Genomic DNA, 20,954 nt, shown 5'->3' with positions numbered 1-20,954 from the left:
ACCCCCAGGTAGGAACACCTGTCCCCAACCCCACTGCTTTGCTACCTGGTGCAATCATTAAGCACTCCAATCATTAAGAACTGGGCTAAATAGTGGAACCTCAGAACACAGCACCCTTACCCCCTGCTTAGTGAGTGAGGTTAAATTTAGGTTCACCCAGGGCATGTTAAGTACCTTTACTCATACAATCAGGATAACATTTGTGTCCCAGGGAGACCCTCAATGCTCACTTGCAGAGGGTACCCTATAATGCTCATCAGGCCTAGCACATTTCCCCAACTCTCTGTTGTCGTCTGTATCTATAACATGCCATGGAAGGTGTCACATGCAAACTGGTAATATACTGGCCGTTAATATTAGCGCATGATGTATGTACCGGAAGTGTATAAAGAATTATAGATGTGTGCTGGAAATATGTTCCTCAAATGTGTTTGGCATTGCAGTACCTAAGCACAGCCTGTCCTAGGCAAAGGAATGCTTCACAGGCTTGAGTGTGGCTCCAATGTAAATTCTGTAAGGTGTGACCAAAGACCATGAAAAGCACATTTATGTGCAAGGTTAGACAAAGCCATCGGGCAAGTAAGTGGGAGAAGACAACCACTTAACAATGTTGGTGGGGGATGGAGACTGCACCCCCACACCCATCTCCCCAAGGATGCTATCCTGCTTCTTGAAACAGGGTCAATGGACTTTGGAAGATATAAGTAGAGGGGGAAAGCCATTTGTCATCGTTCCCCTGAGAAGACCGAGAAATGAAGTGTTTTAGGCTCCATGTTGGATCCTGGCTAAAGACTGGCCAGTCATGCTGGAAGAATGACTGGTGAGCAAACTACTTTGAATAAAAATCTAAAGTGTAAGTTAGATTTTAGCCTTAGAAGCCTTATTTTTACTTGTTTGTAACCACTTCTATCCCTATTCTTTCTACTTGGTATCTCTTAAATCCAGGTTCTATTGGTAATAAACTTGTTTTACCTTTTACAAAACTATCTCAGTGTTGTATGTTAAACTAAAGGGCAAAATCCTCAGCTAATCTAGCAGGCTGGTGTGTATTCTTTCCCTTTGGAGGCAGCTAACTGGATAACTTCTGTGAGGGTCCAGTGAGAGGGACTGGATACTACCAGGGAGATGGTTTTGGGGTGACTCGGGACTGGAGGGGCAGTTGGTGTGTTGCTGGTTGCTGGAAGCTGCTGGGTGAGGTCATTGTGCTGTGAGCAGGCTACTTGGGCGCTGAGCCGAAGCTGCACAGCACAGAAATAGTCAGGGTTACTGGGCAGGTGGTGACACAAACTCTTACTGGTCTGGGTGAAACCCCAAAGCATCACAATTTTATTACCCCTGCACTCAATACTGAAGTGAATTTTAACCCAAAACTCATCACTCTGGCAAAGCAGGTCTGTCTGGTGAACACCTAGGCAAAGTAAGGGTGTTTATGCAGAGTAGGAGTATCTGCTCCTGAAGTCTTTCCCGAGTTCATCTCTAGATCTCAGGGGAGAGCTCATTCAGGCCCTGCTTATGTAAGGATACTGGATTTTGTTGTTGGAATTTCATATTACAAATGGATGCATTTCCCATGGGCCTTTTAATTAAGGAAAAAAACCTTGTTATTTACCTGAAAAATGGACACCTGATATTTTTCTGCTCTTTTTCTCTTTACCGATTGAGTCTGACTCACTTCTACCAGTATAGCAAGGCACTCTTTAATTAAAAAATTTCTGTGGTTTGCTTTAATTATCAGCTATGGACTCCTATTGGCAGAATGATCCCAGGTGTATGCTCTGCTTCCCTTTTTGTTTTTTTCTCATTCACATGATTCATATTCAGCAAGTATTTTCCATTTCTTTTGTTGGCGTTAATCTAACAATGATTAAATGCATAATTAATATTTTAAAAGTAACCAAAATGATTTATGCCACGTGCTCAGTATGCCATTTCCAAACTTGGAACCTGATCCTGGACCATAATGTGCCATGGATATTTGAAGTAGAATACCTCAATAAAATCAATGGGAAGTTCTGTGTAACATTCAGTGGCATGATGTGGCTACATGAGAAGTACTGAATACCTGTAACTCCCACTGAAGACAAAACACCTAGTAAGAGGATTTCTAATTATATAAATCAGTGGTCTCCAACCTTTTTACTCCCAAGATCACTTTTTGAATTTAAGTGCAACCCAGGATTTACCCCACCCCTTCCCCGCTCACTCCCCTTTGTTTTCCCCCACCCCCATCCTCACTCACTTTCACTGGGCTGAGGCCAAGCGGCTCAGAGTTTGGGAAGGGGGGGTCCTGGCTGAGCCTGGGGTAGAGATGCAAGTTCTGGGAGGGAATTTGGGCGCAGGAGGGGGTGCGGGGTGAAGGCTCTGGGAGGGGGCTCAGGATTAGGGTGTGGGCTCCCGCCAGGCAGCACTTACCTCAGACAGCTCCCAGGTGGTCGCACAGGGGGGCTAAGGCAGGTTTCCTGCCTTCCCTGGCCCCACGCCACTCCCAGAACCAGCCAGCATGCTCCTGTGTCCCCTGGGGAAGGGTATGTAGCTCCACACGCTGCTTCTGCCTGCAAACACCACCCCCGCAGCTCCCATTGGCCACAGTTTCAATATGGAATTATGAGGTTGGGCTACCCAGGTGGATGGGAAAGAGAATCTAGGCATTGTCAAAAACTAAATGACTACTTTGACTCAGTTTGCAATAAGGATGATGATATAGAACATGAACATGAAGGCAGGATAGCTGATGGAAATGTGCACAGAAATGGCAATGCTCACATCTGAGATGAGAGAAAAACTTAGTTTAATGTGTTCAAATAAATCACACAATTAACACACAAATTAATGGTGATTTAAAAAATTATTTGTGATTAATCGCAGATTTATTCGCACTGTCAAACAATATAATACCAATTGAAATTTATTAAATATTTTTGGATGTTTTTCTACATTTTCAAATATGTTGATTTCAATTACAATACAGAAAATAAAGTGTACAGTGCTCATTTTATATTGGGTAAACTTTACATAATACTGTAAACAGTATTGGGTCTATTAAACAATTGGGTCTACAGTATCATGTGTTACAGTTGGGTCTTTTTTTACAGTGCAAATATTTGTTAAAAATAATATTAAGTGAGCACTGTACACTTTGTATTCTGTGTTATAATTGAAATCAATATATTTGAAAATGTAAAAAGCATCCAAAAATAATTAAATAGGTGGTATTCTATTATTGTTTAATGCCACAGTTAATCGTGATAGAAAAATTTTAATTGAGTGATTAATTGCTTGACAGCCCTAAAAAGAACCACTCTGAGCACAAGAATCACACTTTACTTCCAATACTGCAGGCTGGGAACATGCTGCTTTATTCAACTATACACAAAAAGAGTGGGGTAAAACACCCACTAACTCAATAGGAGGTAAGGGAGGGGATAGAGCGTGGCTCCAACTCCATAATACTCCGAGTAACCCAGTTAAGTCCTTGATGACCACTTAGCTACATTGCTCACCTTTCAATCTGCAGCCCTGAGTTAGTCTTCTAAAAACCTTGGGACTGTTCTCTTTTACACAGGGTAGTGCCTCTCCATGGCAGCCGTGGGGCAGAGGCCCACTGCCTCCAGTCTCCTGCTCCAGCAGTTTTGCAAATACCCTCCTCTTGAGCTCTCCGGCATTCCTGGCAAAACTGCATCCTCTCTTGGCTTCAGCTCCTCCAGACTCATCACCCAAGAGCAAAGGCTCTGGCACCCACATGTCACCCTGTAAACGGATATAATTCAGTGCCATCTTACAACTCAAACGTCACTTAAACCGACTTTAAAAGACAAGGGGGCAGTTTGCTCTAGGACAGTACCTGGAATCCATGTTGGCTGATCACTATTGAAACCTTTAGTATAGACCAGGTCCTTTGGGCCCACGTCTCTGTCTCTGGATCATAGTCATGGTTTTGGGTTCTGCAAAGCATGGCGGACGTGGCCCTGGGGAGTTTATGAAGCATTTCTCCATAGTTCTGGAGCCTCTGGCAGTCTTGGTGCATCCAACTGATCTGTTAGTAAGTGTTTTAATTTTAAGTACTGCCACCCTGCTTGAGCCTGTTAGAAGATGTTTGGGGGTCATTTGTCTTCATGAACAGGCTAATTTATTTTTCAATAAAAATTTTGAAATGGGGATGTACTAAAAGTGAGGAATTCAAACTTCATCTACATGGTTCTTTCTGGCCCAAAACTGTTGCTCTTCAAAGAAGTAGAGGATCATCAGCAGAGACAGCAATTGCATCAATGGAGGAGTCAGTTACAGAATTTACCACGTCCCTAGAGATCAAAAGTAAATTGAAATGAACCCTCAGAGAGGGGAAAAGTATGAATAGTCTCCATCTGTTAGGCATATGAGCTGCCAGATATCGTACATCTTGCAGGGAGGAGAGCTGTCTCTTGCAATTCCAGTACGTGAAATGTAAAGCTGCCAGGATTTGAGAACCCCCAGTGAGACGGGTGACACAGCAGGATCTGCCACTGGCACCAATTTTAAAAAGTGGAACCAGAGCTTTCAAATTTCTACACAGCAACAGGAGCTGCACCACACTCTGGTGATTCCTTTAGTGTATGTCAGTACCTAGCTAATATACAGACCTTTATATAATTGAAAACACATAGAAGGTGTTCTGTCTTGATAATGATGTTGTCAAATGTTTCATCAGTTCCCCCAACACAAATACAGAAACAAAGGCACTTAATCTTGCTCATACATCATTCTGATGATATCAGTTTGGGATGAGGTATTCCCTCAACTCCCCTGCTAGGGTGTTTCACGTTCAGCCATTTGAGAATTGATCTACATGTCCCAAAAGTTGAGAGTAAAAGCTTGCAGCAAAAGATAACCCAAGTAAGTTCATCCCAGTCACTAGACAAGCTTATGTATCCGAGTAGGGCAGACATAACAAATAAGTAAACTTGTTGTAAAACAGAACAACTACTCAGTTCACTGCAGGCTATTTAAAAACATTTTGCTTCTTGGGGCTCTTGGAACAGATTCACTTCCTCACCTTGACAGGGAACTGAGCTGTAAATTTCATAAAATATTTGAGCCCTCAGTGCTTGGCAAGTACTCTTGCTCTTCTGAAGGCTGATCTCTGTTCAACCACATCTTTTGCACAATCTTGAAAAATCATTATCTTATGGTCTCCCCCAAACAGTTTTTTTCCCCACAAACTAGCTGTAGTATTTTTATTCTACAGTAAATCTGAGAAAATTGACAATCTATGTGTGAGATTTGGCATTTGAGGTGGGCTTAGGAGCGAGGGACCTATGTGCTCTCTCTAAATTAAATTTAAAATCATCCGGCAGACTGAGCACTTCTGCAAGGAGATGGGAAACAAATACTTTCTCTCTCTTTCAGGTACTCCTATAATGCCCAAATCATTGCAGCAAGACCTCTGCTCAATGTCTGCCACTTTTGATTTAAGAGAAGATTAGTCTGTGAGGCTTCTCTGCACCTGGGCAGAGAGCCCTTGTACCTGAATTTCCACCATTGATATTCACCCTTCTGTTTCATTCATGCATCCTGTCAGCGCTTCCAGAGAGGAGTCAATTGAAGTCAGCTGTGCTATGGCCTTGGTATCTGATGTGTCTGCCGTGCCCACATCAGCCATCTTGTTTGGAGGGGAGAGGGAGATAGAGTCAGGTCTCCATTCTCCTTGTCTTTTGGCCACTTGCAAAGCTCACAGCAGTCAAATATTTATTTACTTACATTCCAGATATTTTCATGTACTTGTTCCTTTACTGGGGGTGGTCAGTCGGGGGCCCTAGATGCCAGATGGAAATGCACATTGGTGGATGGCAGGCTGTGGAGGGCAATGAATGTGTTCTTCCATACCGACTGGAGCTCCATGAATCCCTTCTAATCCATCCTATTACCCAGGTGCATCACTTCCGGTCTTACAAAAAAGCACTTACTTTGTTTTAAGTGAAGTCCTGTTGCCTCCAATCTGTGAAGCACCTTCTCCGGTGTTGACAGATGCTCAGCATCACTTCCAACTATGATGAGGATGTCATCGATCCTCACTACAACATGTTGGTTCCTCAAATTTTTACAGCCCTCTGGAAAATTCCAGGTGCTGCTAATATTCCATATGGTAATTGATGGTACTGATATAATCCCTTGAGTGTTTTATAGTGGTACTTTTTTCTTTTCTTTTTTTTCTTTTTTTTTACAGTCCTCCTTCAGCCTCATCTTCTGGTAAGCCTGCAACATTTCTAACTTACTAAATTTTTCAACCCCCACCTAACACTGCCAGTAAGTCCTCTGTCCTTGGAATGGAGTAATTGTCTAACCTGGAGACCTGATTCACCATGGCTTTATAATCCACACAGTTGTGGATGGTCTTATCTGGTTTAACCCTGGGTATGATAGGTGTGGCCCATTCATTGTTTTCATTTGGTGCAGAGAGCTGTGCCTGTTCTCAAGTGTTCATTAGGGCTGTGATTCATAGGAGTTCTTAAACTCATGCCTAACTTTAATCATGAGAGTAGTCCCACTAAATGCAAGGGGACTACTCACACGCTTTAAGTTAATCATAGGTGCAAGTACCTTCTAGATTCAAGGCCTAGGTTTGGACAAATGGCTCCACACAAGATGAGATTCCCTGATGCAAGAATAATTACAAAGAGGAGTTATGAATTTTCCCAGCCTTATGCAGGAGGAAGAGTGGGATTTAACCCCCTTGCCAAAGATATCGCTACTAAATACTGGATCTCCCACAGGAACTGTGCCACAAGAAGCTCTTTTACAACTGTTCCAGGAACCTTCTTCACAATGGGGATTCTAAACCACATTAGAGCCAGTGTATAAATTACTACAAACTCTGGTCCTGATCCTGCAAACAGGCACACATTTGCTTAATTTTATGCACATGAAAAATGCCATTGAAGTCAATGAGCCCACTCGTAAGCATAAAGTTATCTGCATGAGTGTTTGCAGGATTGGGACCTCTGCCACTAAATTGCAGTGCAAATAGATTATACTATGCAGGCCCCAACCTTCCTCTGCAGGGTACATGTTATGCAAGCCCAAATAGGGAAAGAACAGGTTAAAGAATATTAAGATAAGTTAAGTGTATTCAAGCTGGCAGGGCCTGATGAAATTCATCCTAGGGTACTTAGGGAAATAGCTGAAGCAATCTTGAAACCATGAGCAATTACCTTCAAGAACTCTCAGAGGACAGATGAGATCTCAGAGGACTGGATAAGGGCAGGTGTATTATCTATTTTAAAAAAAAAATGACGACAAAGAAGACGCAGGGAATTATAGACCAGTCAGCCTAACTTCGATACCTGGAAAGATACTGAAACAAATTATTATACAATCAATTTGTAAGCCCCTAGCAAATCAGTGTTTATGAAGAGTAGCCAGCATGGATTTGTTAAGAACAAATCATTCCAATCCAACTTAATTTCCTTCTTTGATTTATCTTGATTTAGTAAGTCTCTGACATCATTCCACATGGCATTTTCATAAGCAAACAAGGGAAATGTGGTCTAGATGAAATTACTATAAGGTAGGGATACATCTGGTTGAAAAAGTAGTTCAAAGAGTAGTTATCTCTCTGGCTGTCACAATGGGAGATGTATCAAGTGGAGTCCCAGAGGGGTCAGTCCTACGTCCAGTGCTAGTCAATATTTTCATTAATGACTTGGATAATGAAGTGGAGAGTGTACTTATAAAATCTGTGGAGGATGTCACCTGGGAGGGATTACAAGCACTGTGCAGGACAGGACTAGAATTCAAAATGACCTTGACAGATTAAAGAATGGATCTGAAATTCAAGAAAGACAAATGCAAAGTATTTTACTTAGGAAGGAAAAACTAAATCCACAAATACAAAATGGGGAATAACAAACTGTATGGTAGTACTGCTGAAAAGGAACTGGGAGCTATAGTGGATAACAGGTTGAATGAGTCACCAATGGGATGCAGTTGCAAAAAAGGCTAATATCATTCTGCAATGTATTATCAAGAGTGTCGTAGGTAAGATATGGGCAGTAATTCATAGATTCATAGTCTTTAAGGCCAGAAGGGACCATCATGATCATCTAGTCTGACCTCCTGCACATTGCAGGCCACAGAACCTCACCCATCCACTCCTGTAAGAGACTCCTAACCGCTGGCTGAGTTACTGAAGTCCTCAAATCATGGTTTAAAGACTTCAAATTACAGAGAATTCACCATTTACACTAGTTGCAACCTGCAAGTGACCCGTGCCCTATGCTGCAAAGGAAGGCAAAAATCCCTCAAGGTCTCTGGCAAAATTCCTTCCCTACCCCAAATATGGCGATCAGTTAGAGCCTGAGCATGTGGGCAAAACCCACATTGCTGAACCATACTAGACTAATACATCACTTTAAGCACCTAAATCCTTGCAAAATTGGAGCCAAAGTTAAAACCTGGATAGAGAGGAGGGTGCTTTGAATTAACAATTGCCACTATCTCATTTGCAAACTGGTGTGGTTTCTTTCTACTCCATTTAGACATCTCAGTGCAAACACAACAGGCTGCTCTTCCTGCACATTTAGTTGTCCCAATGTGTTCTGAAGAACATGCTTGGGCACTTGACTAAACGATTCAGAACTGGAGAATTTGTGATCTGTTTTTTCACTGTTTGAATGCCTCCCTATGTCTGTGATCCTAATGCCTGGGAATGTTATTTTCAACCATTCCTTTGAAAAAAAATGTGCACGACTCCTATATCCTAGGGCTTTTTGATTAGGTAAGGGACATTTGCTCAACGGATGGTCCCTCTTTCTGAAGTTTGCTACTTGGGTAATAAGGACCATAGATTTGTCTCAATTGTCCCGCTCTACTCAGCACTGATGAGGCCTCATCTGGAGTACTGTGTCCAATTCTGGGCTCTGCAATTTAGGAAAGATGTGAACAAATTGAAGAGAGTTCAGAGGAGAGCAACAAAAATGATAAAAGGTTTAGAAAACTTATGAGGAAATGTTAAAAAAACTGGGCCTATTTCGTCTTGAGAAAGGAAGACTGAGGTGGGACGTTACAAAGAGGACAGTGATCAACTGTTCTCCATGTCCACTGAAGGTAGGACAAGAAGTAATGGGCTTAATCTGCAGCAAGGGCGATTTAGGTTAGATAGCATGAAAAACTTTCTAAATATAAGGACATTTAAGCTCTGGAATAGGCTTCCAAAGGAGTTTGTAGAATCCCCATCATGGGAAGTTTTTTTAAGAACAGGTTGGACCAACACCTGTCAGGGATGGAGCTATACTGGAGATCCAGAGCATGATCAGAGATGCCAGAGCTGATGATGGGCTGCTGGAGATTGAATGTACTGTTTGGACTGTGCTGGGGAATTCGGGATTATGGTTGTGGGACTTTGGTACTAGCCCCACAAAGGGCTATTTATGCTCAGAAAGTTTGCTTGGAGTGAGTGGGGGAGTCTGGAAGAAGGAAATTGAAAAAGAGGCCTCTTGCAGGGCCACCGTGAGGCCATGAGGGGTTGTCCCTGGAGGTAACCACCCTATGTTAGTCCCATAAAGTTAACAGATATTAAACCAATAGGGGTCTATAGAAATGTAAGCATTCTGTAAGAATTACTCCAAAATGATAGTTTTCAACTTTTTTCATTTGCGGAACCCCTAAAACTATTCACATGGAGGTGCAAACCCCTTTGGAAATCTTAGACATAGTCTGTGGACCCCCGGGGGTCCACGGATCACAAGTTGAAAACCACTGCTCTAAAAAACTATAGAATTCACATCCTTCCTATGTGTTTTCAAAACCAAACAGTACAATTTTGTAACAGGGACATCATTCTCCATTATGTTCTCCAGAATGGTTCAAGAAGCTATAGAAAGCTTATCATTTGCTATTCAATTCTTTGGGATATTTCCACAATGGTAAACTGTGGTGGTACACCCCATTGAGGCCTCTGACTTTTCTTGCAAATCCACCACAACCCATTCCTCACTACCACTCAGTAATCTTGTGGGGTGGGGTTCATTAAACTGAAGTATACAGAGTACATAGAACAACCCTGATTTTCTGGCAGCAAATTAGGGTTCAAGAGTGGGAATGATTTCTGTAATTGTACTGAAGCAGCTATAGAAACTGCACTTTGTCAGAAGTGAAAGACTGAAAATAAGAGCTTCTTGGTGTGCTGTTTTTTTAAACCAGTCTCCCTCTTTTTTTTTTAAGCGCTGTGTGGAGTCTGGGTGTGAAGACGAGGTTTTGAGTCTTTCTTGGTAAAGACGGGGACACAGCTGAATCAGGTATAATAGCCGCAACCCAGCAACCCCTGAGAATAGCAAGAAAAATTGTCGTAGCAGGAGAAACAGATATGGTTTGATGTTAACAAATGCCAATAAGTAGAGACATCACCTGACGTCAAAAATACCCAGAAGACTAAAGAATGGCTACTGAAAATAGTCCATTCTGCAAGAAAAGCAATATTTCTACTGCTATATGTTGACTGGGGTGAGATTTTGTGCTGCGCTATTATGAGTACCAATAGCCATGCCCCTGGCTTGCCCTCTACACCAGGGCCTGCAAAGGCATTCTCAGGACAACCTGAGGCTGCACCAGGGCAGTCCTCCCACAGCTGGATCAGAGGTTCTTAGAACCCCATTTACTCTACTCTGGACCCTTTACCCAATGTACAGGGACCAGGGTAATAATCTCTCTTCAGGAATGCTATCTCCACTATACAGACACTGGTACAATCATAGAATCATAGAATATCAGGGTTGGAAGGGACCTCAGGAGGTCATCTAGTCCAACCCCCTGCTCAAAAGCAGGACCAATCCCCAATTAAATCATCCCATCCAGGGCTTTGTCAAGCCTGACCTTAAAAACTTCTAAGGAAGGAGATTCCACCACCTCCCTAGGCAACGCATTCCAGTGTTTCACCACCCTCCTAGTGAAAAAGTTTTTCCTAATATCCAACCTAAACCTCCCCCACTGCAACTTGAGACCATTAATCCTTGTCCTGTCCTCTTCTACCACTGAGAATAGTCTAGAACCATCCTCTCTGGAACCACCTCTCAGGTAGTTGAAAGCAGCTATCAAATCCCCCCTCATTCTTCTCTTCTGCAGACTAAACAATCCCAGTTCCCTCAGCCTCTCCTCATAAGTCATGTGTTCTAGACCCCTAATCGTTTTTGTTGCCCTTTGCTGGACTCTTTCCAATTTATCCACATCCTTCTTGTAGCGTGGGGCCCAAAACTGGACACAGTACTCCAGATGAGGCCTCACCAATGTCGAATAGAGGGGGACGATCACGTCCCTCGATCTGCTCGCTATGCCCCTACTTATACATCCCAAAATGCCATTGGCCTTCTTGGCAACAAGGGCACACTGCTGAGGTAGTCACATCATTGTTCAGGCAGAGTTCTGTTTGGCACCTCAATCAGAGAATTCCACCTCTTTGTTATGTCTGAGAAACCATACATTACCCTACCCAAATTTACAGCACTTAGTCTTCGAGGGAAGAATTAATTTTCTGAGAATTCACAAATTTGTTAATTAGCCTATAAATCAAACTTAATTACAAACTGGGCCCTTTAAGAAATTGACCCTGTGTTGCAGTCTTTGTATAAAATGATCTCAACAATGGAATAATGTGGACTTAATTTTTCAACTTAATTAAAATTAATTCATAAATTCATAGATTTTTTTTAAGCCCAAAGGAAACACTGTGATTGTCTAATCTGACCTCCTGTACAACAAGCTCTGGGACTCACCTGAATTAATTCCTGTCCCATGCCCAATAGCTGCGGTTGAACTAGGGCATATATTTCCAAAAAAAAAAAATCCAATTTTGATGTTAAAATTTCTGGTGATGAAGAATCCACAACAACCCTTTGTAAGATGTTCCATGGGTAAATTATCCTCACTGTTAAAAATAATAGCCTTATGTTTTTTGAATTTACCTAGCTTCAACTTCCAGTCATTGTATCTTCATATTCCTTTGTCTGCTAAACTAAAGAGCCCTTTACTGTCAAATTTCTGTTCTTCATCAAGGTACCTATTCATTTCAAAGGTTCACGTGGACTATAAAAGAGAGAGAGACAAGGAGGATGAGGTAGTATCTTTTATTGGACCAACTTCTGCTCATGAGAGAGTCAAGCTTTTAAGCTGAAGAACAGCTCTATGTAAGGTTGAAAGCTTGTCTCTCTCACCAATAGAAGTCCATGCATCCACCTTGTCTCTCTAATATCCTGGGCTTCAACAACACTGCACATAAAAGAGGGGGGCAGAAAACCCCACACAGTCTCTCTTTCACCTAAAACAACACATCTTTGGGCCTCTGGGAGAGATCCTGACCAAGGAAAGAGACAGTCATAATCTTGCCTGGAAGACTGTGACTGAGAAAGTCCCTCTCGAACAAAACCTTGAACCAAAACTTGCTAGATTGTTTTAGACTTCTAGATGCATGTTTTTACATCTATTTGCTTAAAACCATTTCTAATTTTCTCTCTTATCTGTGAGTTAATTTAAATCCTATCTTCTTTTGTTTTGTTTGTTTGTTTGTTTTTTAATCTAGACCAATCCAGTGCTGTGTTTAAACTGAACTGTTTGGCAACTCCAGTTAAAGTAGCAAATTGTTGAATAATTACTTTGTACAAGAGCAATGAACCTTAATATCTGAACTGTTCAGGAGAGGGTTGGACATTGCAGAGCACATGTTTTGGGGAAAATTCAGGACTGAGAATATGGTAGGGTCACCCTGCAAGTAGTAACCAAGGCTGGTGGAAGCCGGAGTGTGGCTGGCATGTTACTGAGAGGCTGTTGGGGTCAGAGATACTAGACCAGGGCTGAAGCAACATAGAAACACTCAGGGTGTGTCCTGCATGCTGGTAGGCTAGTTGAGAGCAGCCCAGTGGGGGAGCTACAACAGCAAAGCATTGTGGGGGACCCAAGGCTGCAGGGCAGGCAGTGACACAACCCTTCTCTGGTCTGGACTGCACCCTGGAATGTGACTGTATGTCTCTCAGATTAGTCTCCCAAGATATTGCAGATGCTTTTCCTATATACTATAGGTAGGCTTATCAGCTCCTTAAGCACATTCTTTTGTGTGATCGGGTAGGTAGATCACATTCTCTTGCGTGATAAGGTGTCACGGCTAACCTGGTGGCTGAACTTTGTGACTTTGTCCTTACCCATAACTATTTCACATTTGGGGACAATGTATACCTTCAGATCAGCGGCACTGCTATGGGTACCCGCATGGCCCCACAGTATGCCAACATTTTTATGGCTGATTTAGAACAACGCTTCCTCAGCTCTCGTCCCCTAAAGCCCCTACTCTACTTGCGCTATATTGATGACATCTTCATCATCTGGACCTATGGAAAAGAAGCCCTTGAGGAATTCCACCATGATTTCAACAATTTCCATCCCACCACCAACCTCAGCCTGGTCCAGTCCACACAAGAGATCCACTTCCTGGACACTACAGTGCTAATAAACAATGGTCACATAAACACCACCCTATACCGGAAACCTACTGACCGCTATTCCTACCTGCATGCCTCCAGCTTTCACCCTGACCACACCACACGATCCATCGTCTACAGCCAAGCTCTGCGATACAACCGCATTTGCTCCAACCCCTCAGACAGAGACAAACACCTACAAGATCTCTGTCAAGCTTTCTTACAACTACAATACCCACCTGCAGAAGTAAAGAAACAGATTGATAGAGCCAGAAGAGTTCCCAGAAGTTACCTACTACAGGACAGGCCTAACAAAGAAAATAACAGAACGCCACTAGCGGTCACCTTCAGCCCCCAACTAAAACCCCTCCAACGCATTATTAAGGATCTACAACCTATCCTAAAGGATGACCCAACACTCTCACAAGTCTTGGGAGACAGGCCAGTCCTTGCCTACAGACAGCCCCAACACCTGAAGCAAATACTCACCAACAACCACAGACCACACAACAGAACCACTAACCCAGGAACTTATCCTTGCAACAAAGCCCGTTGCCAATTGTGCCCACATATCTATTCAGGGGACACCATCACAGGGCCTAATAACATCAGCCACACTATCAGAGGCTCGTTCACCTGCACATCCACCAATGTGATATATGCCATCATGTGCCAGCAATGCCCCTCTGCCATGTACATTGGTCAAACTGGACAGTCTCTACGTAAAAGAATAAATGGACACAAATCAGATGTCAAGAATTATAACATTCATAAACCAGTCGGAGAACACTTCAATCTCTCTGGTCACGCAATCACAGACATGAAGGTCGCTATCTTAAAACAAAAAAACTTCAAATCCAGACTCCAGCGAGAAACTGCTGAATTGGAATTCATTTGCAAATTGGATACTATTAATTTAGGCTTAAATAGAGACTGGGAGTGGCTAAGTCATTATGCAAGGTAGCCTGTTTCCTCTTGTTTTTTCCTACCCCCCCCCCCCAGATGTTCTGGTTTAACTTGGATTTAAACTTGGAGAGCGGTCAGTTTGGATGAGCTATTACCAGCAGGAGAGTGAGTTTGTGTGTGTATGGGGGTGGGGGGGATGTGAGAAAACCTGGATTTATGCAGGAAATAGCCCGACTTGATTATGTAAAGAGTTGTCACTTTGGATGGGCTAGCACCAGCAGGAGAGTGAATTTGTGTGGGGGGGTGGAGGGTGAGAAAACCTAGATTTGTGCTGGAAATGGCCCACCTGATGATCACTTTAGATAAGCTATTACCAGCAGGACAGTGGGGTGGGAGGAGGTATTGTTTCATGATCTCTGTGTGTATATAAAGTCTGCTGCAGTTTCCACGGTATACATCTGATGAAGTGAGCTGTAGCTCACGAAAGCTCATGCTCAAATAAATTGGTTAGTCTCTAAGGTGCTACAAGTACTTGTCACGGAGTCCCTGGGCGATGCTCTGGAACTGCTCCCCATGAAGCCAGTCAGGACTCTGGGGCAGTCGCCTTTCTGTGAGCAGCCTGTCTCCAGGACACGCAGCTCACACAGCTTCCACTTTCCTGGGTCTGACCTCGGAGCATTCAGCATCCTCTGCCCCTCCGTGCGCTTCCCACAGCGAGTCCGCTCAGGCGGGGCTCCTGGGGAAGCCAGAGGGTCCTGCACCCCAACTTCGCAGTCAGACGTGACTCTCAGCCAGCCAGTAAAACAGAAGGTTTATTAGACGACAGGAACATGGTCTAAAACAGAGCTTGCAGGTGCAGAGAACGGGACCCCTCAGCTGGGTCCATTTTGGGGGGTAGTGAGCCAGACAACCACGTCTGCACTTCACTCCATCTCCCAGCCAGCCCCAAACTGAAAAACCCCCCTCCAGCCCCTCCTCCTCTGGGCTTTGTTCCTTTCCCGGGCCAGGTGGTCACCTGATTCCTTTGTTCTCCAACCCTTCAGCTCTCACCTTGCAGGGGGGGAAAGGCCCAGGCCATCAGTTGCCAGGAAACAGGGTGTCGGCCATTCTCTGTGTCCAGACTCCTGCACACACATGCCCTCTAGGGCTCTGCAATGATCATACACCCTTACTCCACCCCCTAGATACTTAAGAACTGCCTGGGGGAAACTGAGGCACCCCCACACTATTCAGAGGAAACATTAAGAACAGTCCCACTTCGTCACATCTCTCCCCCCTTCGAGATCGAACTGAGCGGGGTCACTTTAGCCGGTGACCTGGGGAAGTTCGAAGCCACCAACATTCCCATGGATGCCCCAGCATCTCTCCCATTCCTTGGTAGGAGTTACACCAGGCCCTTCCAGTTTCACGCCCTCCCTTAGGTCAGGGGTGGTCGATAGCACTCGCAGGCCGCATGTGGGAAGGTTTATGCAGCCCATGCCCTTTGGCCACCCCAAGAATGTGTCCCCATTGACCATCACCTTCTGCTCCCACTGGAGGTCCGGGGGCCTGGCCCCAGGAAACTCCACACAGACATATAGGTTGGGGTCAGGAGTGGGAGCCTGTCCACATCCCCAACCACCTGGCTGACGGAGTCTATGGCCTTGGGACCCAGCAAGGGAGCTAGACACCGGGGCTTTTCCGCAGGGTCCCCTTGGTTCAAATCGCCAGCCTGCTCAAAGGCAGTGAGGTGGGCATCCACACACCCCCCCCTCCTTAACCAGGGGCAGCAATTTAGTCTCGAGGTTCCCTGCGGAACTGGCCCCCTGGGGTCTATCCCCACTCACCCCGGGGAGGTCCCCTAGGCCTCTCCGCTCCCCCACCGCCAGCTCATGCTGCTGCTGCTTCTGCAGCTTTTTCTCGGGCTCTCGCTGTCTCTCACAGTCCTCTTGCTCTCTCAGACTCAGCTCCAATCCCGTCCGTCTCGATCCCCCGATGGGGAACCCGATCGTGAAGACCCTCGTCTGGTCGGGGACAGGAGTCTTGGCGATGCCTGGCTCCCGCTTCAGCTGCTCCCAGATCCTGCTATAGCCCCAGTTGGGGTCAGGAATCTGTTCCTTAGAGCGGTCATCCTCCTCCAGCTGCACGATTGACTCTGCTTTGGTGAACTTTCCAACGCTCAACCCTCTCTTTTTGCACAGGGTTACAATGTCCTTCTTAAGGAGACGGTGACAGGCCATCACTCCGCTCCTCCCAAGTTGTTGTGGACTCACAGGCCCGTGTGTTCTCAGCTCCCCACGGTTTCCAGGGAGAACCCCTAGTGTGCCAGCCCTTCTCGAGGTCACCACCTCTTTGCCAGGGTCGAGCTGCAGACTCCTCCGCCCCTTGGACTGCTCGCTGCAATCCCCAGGGGAACCCTGCTACTGCACAGTCCTTCTCGCTGGTCACACACTCCCAGGGGTTAACCGCCCCCCGAAACCGCTCCTCTCTGAGCCTTCAGCAGGCCTAGTCCTCGGCAATCCCCCTTCGTGTTACTGCTCCCCAGTCACTTACTGCAGGAAGCACCATCCACGGGGTGCAGTGCATCCCACCGCTGCCACCAGTTGTCACGGAGTCCCTGGGCGATGCTCTGGAACTGCTCCCCATGAAGCCAGTCAGGACTCTGGGGCAGTCGCCTTTCTGTGAGCAGCCTGTCTCCAGGACACGCAGCTCACACAGCTTCCACTTTCCTGGGTCTGACCTCGGAGCATTCAGCATCCTCTGCCCCTCCGTGCGCTTCCCACAGCGAGTCCGCTCAGGCGGGGCTCCTGGGGAAGCCAGAGGGTCCTGCACCCCAACTTCGCAGTCAGACGTGACTCTCAGCCAGCCAGTAAAACAGAAGGTTTATTAGACGACAGGAACATGGTCTAAAACAGAGCTTGCAGGTGCAGAGAACGGGACCCCTCAGCTGGGTCCATTTTGGGGGGTAGTGAGCCAGACAACCACGTCTGCACTTCACTCCATCTCCCAGCCAGCCCCAAACTGAAAAACCCCCCTCCAGCCCCTCCTCCTCTGGGCTTTGTTCCTTTCCCGGGCCAGGTGGTCACCTGATTCCTTTGTTCTCCAACCCTTCAGCTCTCACCTTGCAGGGGGGGAAAGGCCCAGGCCATCAGTTGCCAGGAAACAGGGTGTCGGCCATTCTCTGTGTCCAGACTCCTGCACACACATGCCCTCTAGGGCTCTGCAATGATCATACACCCTTACTCCACCCCCTAGATACTTAAGAACTGCCTGGGGGAAACTGAGGCACCCCCACACTATTCAGAGGAAACATTAAGAACAGTCCCACTTCGTCACAGTACTCCTTTTTTTTTTTGGTCCTATTGCCCACCCAGTCACTCTCCTGCTGGGTGACCTTAGGCAATTAACTTCCCCACTCTGACCCTCCATTTCCCGTCCCACTCTGCATTTTTCTTCTCAGATTGTGAGCAATGCTCTGGGTGGCGGGGCTGCTGCAGAGCCCGGCCTGACCCGGTGCTCTGAGCTGCATGGTGGTGTGGCTGGCTCCAGCTGGGAGGCGCAGTTGTAGCTCTGCCAGGCACCGGTGCTCCAGGCAGTGCAGTAAGGGGGCAGGGAGCAGGGGGGTTGAGTAGAGGGCAGGGGAGTTCAGGGTGGTGGTCAGGGGGCGGGGGTGTGGATAGGGGTCGGGGCGGTCAAAGGGCAGGGAACAGGGGGGTTGAATGGGGGCAGGGGTCCTGGGGTAGTCAGGAAGGAGGGGGGGGGTTAGATGGGGCAGCTGGGGGCAGTCAGGGGCAGAGGTTCTGGGGGCGGTCAGGGGACAGGGAGAAGGGGTGGTTGAATGGTGCAGGAGTTCCAGGGGGGCAGTCAGGGAACAGGGGGGGTTGGATGGGGCAGGGGTCCCGGGGGGGGGGCTGTCAGGGGGCAAGAAGCAGGGAAGGGGCGGATAGGGGGTGGGGGCCGGGCCATGCCTGCCTGTTTGGTGAGGCACAGCGTCCCCTAATTGGCCCTCCATACAATTTCCGAAACCCGATACGGCCCTCAGGCCAAAAAGTTTGCCCACCCCTGTACTAGGCAGACACCTACTAGGCACAGGCTGAGGTGGGAAGCAAAGTTCCAAGCAGGGAACAGAGACCCAAATCCCAGCACCTTCCCTTTCTATTTCACCGCAGTCTCTGGCTAGGGGTTCAGGCTCCAGCACTCTGGTCTGTTTTCCCAGCCCTGTCCAGGGGGGTTGTTTCCTGTTCCAGAAATGGGGGAATGTTCACTCCCCCCCTTCCCATGGGCCTATTCATAAATCAGGCCTTAGCCTGAGCAAGTCCCAATGGGTTTTTGCACCCTGTCCCCTCCCTGCCTCACCCTGTGTATTTCCTCCCCCCCACCCCACCCTGACCACAGCACAAACCTACCAGCAGCTTCCTGAAAATCCCCTACCTGAGCTGGCTCCACCACAGCCATTTCCCTGCCCCATCCTCTGGAAGACTGGACAATCTGGAGGGAAACAATTGTTAATATTCAGCCTGTCAGAGAGAGAAAGGAAATTGGGGATGTTTCAGAAGGGGCTTTCGTCCATTTCACTCCCTGATTAGACCCAGCCAAGGTCAGTCTTCATCACACATATAGGGCTGTATGAATTTAATGTGCTCCCTTTCGGACTGCGAAATGCATCCACCACCTTCCAGACACTGGTAGATAACCTTCTGGCTGGATTTGGGGAATTTGCAGTCGCCTGCCTTGACAATGTAGCTATATTTTCAGATTCATGGGCAGAACACCTGGTACATCTCCAAGCTGTCTTCCAGCGCATAAGGGAGGCAGGATTAACCGTTAAGGCCAAAAAATGTCAAATAGGCCTAAACAGGGTAACGTACCTTGGACACCAGGTGGGTCAAAGAACTATCAACCCCCTACAGGCTAAAGTAAATGCTATCCAAAATTCGCCTGTCCCTAAGTCAAAGAAGCAGGTCCAATGCTTCTTGGGCTTGGCCAGATATTACCGATGATTTGTACCACACTACAGCCAAATTGCCACCCCACTGACATACCTAACCAGGAAAAAACAGCCAAATGCAGTTCAGTGGACTGAGAAGTGTCAGAAAGCCTTTAACCAGCTTAAGGCGGCCCTTACGTCTGACCCTGTACTAAGGGCCCCGGACTTCAACCAACCATTTTTCATAACCACAGATGCGTCCAAGTGTGGTGTAGGAGCAGTTTTAATGCAGGAAGGACCAGATCAACAATTCCATCCTGTCGTGTTTCTCAGCAAAAAACGTTCTGAGCGGGAAAGCCACTGGTCAGTCTCAGAAAAAGAATGTTATGCCATTGTATATGCTCTGGAGAAGCTACCCCCATACATTTGGGGATGGTGGTTCCACCTGCAGACTGACCATGCTGCACTGAAGTGGCTTCACACAGTCAAAGAGAGGAACAAAAAACTTATCCAGTGGAGTTTAGCTCTCCAAGACTTTGATTTTAAAATACAACACATTTCAGGCACCTCTAACAAAGTGGCTGATGCACTCTCCTGGGAAGGTTTCCCAGAATCAGCCAGGTAAAAATGTCCCTGTATTCTAAGTCAGAGTAGTCCTTGAAATGTGAAAAATACAGTTTAGGTCTTTATGTGATTAGTAGTAAAATTAGAGGTGCATGTATCTTATTAATTCTGTTTCCTAAACCTCCAGGAAAAAATCCCAGACTGTGTGGACCCGACCTAAACCAGGCTGGCCAGCACCATCTGTGATTTGGTGGTGGTGGTGGGGGGGGGGGATGAATGAAAGGGGTGGGGGGAAGTTCCCTTTTATGGACACCCAGCCAGCCAGATAACATTTTTCTTAGTAGTTGTTCTCTACTTGCTTTTCCTGTAAAGGGTTAACAAAGTCTCCCTGCACAGGGAAAAGGAAGGGAGTGGGCACCTGACCAAAAGAGCCAATGGGAAGGCCAGAACTTTTTAAAATTGGAAAAAACTTCCCCTTTGTCTGTCTGTTGTTCTTGTCCGGAGAAGCAGAGACAGGGCTGGAACTATGCTGTAAAAGCTTTGGGCCAGGTATGAAAAAATCATCAGATCATACCTAGAAACTACTCATTTGAAACCCCAGATATGTAAGTAGATCAGGAAATGTCTAGGAAGATGCAATTAGGTTTATCTCTTTTATTTCTTTATGGCTTGTGGACTCCTCTGTGCTAACCCCAGGTGCTTTTGTTTTGCTTGTAGCCTTTAAGCTGGACCTCAAGAGAGCTATCTTGGTGCTTAATCCTTGTAATTGATTGGTTTTTTTTTTTAAATCTAGCAAAAAGCCTAAGTTCCAAATGTATTTTCTTTCTTTTTGTTTTTAATAAAATTTACCTTTTTTAAGAACAGGATTGGATTTTCGTGTCCTAAAAGGTTTGTGCATATGTTGTTTAATTAGCTGGTGGCAACAGCTAATTTCCTTTGTTTTCTTTCTCAGCTCTTCCCCAGGGGGTGGGGGTGAAAGGGGTTGAGGGTACCCTACAGGAAGGAATTCCCAAGTGCGCCTTTCTGGGTTCTCAAAGGGGTTTTTTGCACTTGGGTGATGGCAGCATCAACCCATCCAAGGTCAGAGAAAAGCTGTGAACTTGAGAGTGTAATACAAGCCTGGAGTGGCCAGTATTAATTTTTAT

At 46.0% G+C, this 20,954-nt stretch overlaps 1 protein-coding gene and 1 long non-coding RNA gene across 3 annotated transcripts in view; one reads left to right on the top strand and one right to left on the bottom strand.

Moving 5' to 3' along the window:
- LOC125629185 (uncharacterized) overlaps positions 1 to 18,808 on the bottom strand; it is a 36,747-nt gene extending 17,939 nt beyond the window's left edge. The window contains exons 1-2 of one of the 2 annotated variants that reach the window (XR_012664799.1): positions 18,750 to 18,808; positions 3,501 to 3,747 (exon numbers count right to left, since the gene is read on the bottom strand). This is a non-coding gene — a long non-coding RNA (uncharacterized LOC125629185). Of the gene's footprint in view, positions 1 to 3,500; positions 4,031 to 18,749 lie in introns of those variants that run through there. The other variant, XR_012664798.1, reaches the window with a different exon arrangement.
- LOC125628885 (E3 ubiquitin-protein ligase TRIM39-like) overlaps positions 1 to 20,954 on the top strand; it is a 72,421-nt gene that overhangs the window by 24,854 nt on the left and 26,613 nt on the right. The gene's annotated exons all lie outside the window — the stretch shown is intronic.

This window comes from Caretta caretta, chromosome 14 (assembly GCF_965140235.1).
Source record: "Caretta caretta isolate rCarCar2 chromosome 14, rCarCar1.hap1, whole genome shotgun sequence".
Taxonomy (NCBI): domain Eukaryota; kingdom Metazoa; phylum Chordata; order Testudines; family Cheloniidae; genus Caretta; species Caretta caretta.
Note: the sequence above shows the minus strand (reverse complement) of the source record. Positions and strands in the feature narration are given on the sequence as shown.